Source organism: Echinops telfairi, unplaced genomic scaffold (assembly GCF_000313985.2).
Source record: "Echinops telfairi isolate 266 unplaced genomic scaffold, ASM31398v2 ScPeMD7_7400;HRSCAF=8409, whole genome shotgun sequence".
Lineage (NCBI taxonomy): Eukaryota > Metazoa > Chordata > Mammalia > Afrosoricida > Tenrecidae > Echinops > Echinops telfairi.
The window spans coordinates 61,189,650-61,192,395 of NW_022111300.1; positions in this window are offsets into that span (position 1 = coordinate 61,189,650).

Below are 2,746 nucleotides of genomic sequence, written 5' to 3' on the forward strand. Positions count from 1 at the left end.
AAGTCAAGCTCCGGCCCAGCCTGGCGGCCTCACTCGGAAAGGCGGTGCATGCACGGGCACCCACAGAGCACCCTGGGAGCTAGAAGATGGCAATGGAGGTGCCTCCTTGGCCATGGGGTCCTGAGTTTCATGCGAAGCCAATCTGGAGGCCTGGGGACAGGGTCCAGGGCCTTCAGGAGGGGGATCTGGCCTCATGGATCCTGCCTGCATGTGTTTGTTTGTTGACTCTCCCTGTCCCCGTGAGTTTCGGAGGCTATAACTCTTTATGGGAACAGGAAGCCTCATCTTCCTCCCAGGATGGGGCTGCTGGTTTCAAACCGCTGGCCCTGAGGGTAGCAGCCCAACACATAACCGCCGCCGAGCCAGCAGGGATGCAGAGACCACTGAGCATAGAAGTGGACACGTGTGGCATGCTCACTGCAGCTGTGGTGGAGCACCTCAGGAAGGCCTGTGGTCCCCATCGTGCGAGGACAGTGCTGGGGGAAGACCAGGGCCTTGTCTGCGGATCCCCTTGTGGCCGGCGGTCTTTGTCAGGGGCACTGCACTTCACCGAGGGGTTAAGATCAGCCATTCCCCTGTCACTGCCAACACACAGATCTCCGTTTGTTGCTCTGGGGCCACAGGACCACATTGGGTGACATGTAGTCACAGGTTGATGGCAACACCAGCTGGGGGAGTCCAGCTCCTGGCCTCCCACATCGGGAGTCCAGCTCCCGAGCCTCCACTGCTGGCATGGGGGGAGTGGTGACCAGGGGGGGATCTGCGTTCAGAACTGGCTTCTTCTGGCTCTGGCTCTACTCATCTTTTCAAAAATAATTATTGGTGATTAAGTTCCTAAAAATAAATCTCAGGGGTCAGAGAGGGCAAATTGACATGGTGACCCGATTAAAAGTTATCGAGGTTTTTCAGCAACTTTGCTAACACCTGGGTCTGATATGTGTCCTTGAGGGTCCTTGTTCTGACCCTACAGAACCACAGACCTCAAGGCCAGGCCGGCGGGCCGCCGGGACCTCTCCTGCAGAGCAGGTCTGCAGACAGGATCTCAGAACCTAGTTTGGCTTGGGCTGAACAGAGCAGAGAGATCGGCAGTGGGTAAGGTTAATGAAAACATCGCTACCAACTGGGCAGGCCTCCAAAATATTAATTCCTTCCTAATGGAGTTTAGAAGAGTCTCTCCCATCTCGCTTCTCGTTTACAATCTCTCTGGTGGCTCCCATCACAGCTTTCCACCGCGTCCCATCTGGAGGGAATGCCAGCCACTAGCTCCCTGCAAACCCTCCGCCTCCACTCCCATCCCCAACTGCAGCCCGTCCCCCGAGACCCGTCCACTGCCGCTGCCCCACTTCTAGGCGCGGGTCCGGGTCAGCCGGAGCCCACGGGCAGGGTCTCCCGCCTGGCATTGCGATGCTGAAATAGCAGCATTTGACACATTTAAAACTTGCTGTTTGTGCAGTCACTAAAAACTGCACCATTAGCTCGATTTTCAGATTGCATGACTGCAGATCATTAAGTGTTATTACAGTATTAATTATTAGAAATGTCCTGTGCTGCCCAAATTAAATTGGGATAGTCAACGACCTGCGAGTTCCCAATACCACGGACAATTTACCCAGAGCTGTGCCGTGCGGGGTAAGGTGTCTCCGCATGCCGGCCCACCACTCCACACAGAGCACCAACCTACAGTCCCCAAGACAGGTCTCGCCCACCCCCACGAGTCCCCCGCTCCCCAGCGTGGGGCTTGTCTTCAGGAATGCTCCTCAGAGGGCAGCAAGGTCGGGGAGCAGGCGGAGCCGGATCCCCTGGGGCATCCCATACAGCGCGCTGTCCTCAGGCTATGGGTCCACCGCTAGCTCCGCCAAGGCCGGGGTGCCCACGAGGCTCCGGCACAAGGGATTGCTGGGAGCCCTTGTGAACCCCCAGCGCGCCATGAGAGGACTAGGCTGTCTGCGTCTGTAAAGACTGGAAGACCCAGCTCCAGCCTGCCCCACAGGGGTCCCCGAGAGTCAGGACGCCTGAGGGGCTTGTTTGGTGCGGAGTTCTGATGGACCTCTTTGGAGAGTGGAAGTTTTCCTTTACTATGAGAATGGGGCCATCCAGGGCAGGGAGGCCCCTTGCCTGCTCATTTTCCTGTGGCATCTTTGAAAAGGGCAGACAGGCAGGAGCCAGCAACCAAGGATCTGGGCAGCCACGAGACAGCAGGAGCAAGGCCACGGAAGCAGACACTGGGCCACATCAAACTGGGGACTTTCCGCCTCAGAACGCGGAGAGCGTGCAGGGGAGTGAATCAAAACGTCCTGCCCCTGGACCAAGGGAAACACCCCACAGGAAGCCAGCACCCTGGGCACATGCTGCCCCAAGCCCGCCTGCTGTCAGCTGCAGGAAGAGCCCCCGGTGTGTGTGACTGACACCACCCTCCAGGCTCACAAATCACGTTCCTTCTTAACGTCATTTTGGTAAGGTTGGGAACCAAAGGATCTCTGAGTGTGTTAAGGTGAGCACTGTAGGTCTGGTGGGTAAGGTCCCCCAGATGGGACAGCCCTGCCACCATGGAGGACGAGCAACTGCTTTGTCAGGGCTAAAATAATAAGTAAATCGCTGCCACAACTGTCTTGGACGTCTTTCTCACAAAGCAGTTTTCGATCTTCTTAAAACTTCTCCCCAAGACGTCGGACAGGGCAAGATATGACAAAATACCCATTTATAAACTATCAAGGGCTCATGCGGGAGGGGGGAGCGGGGAGGGAGG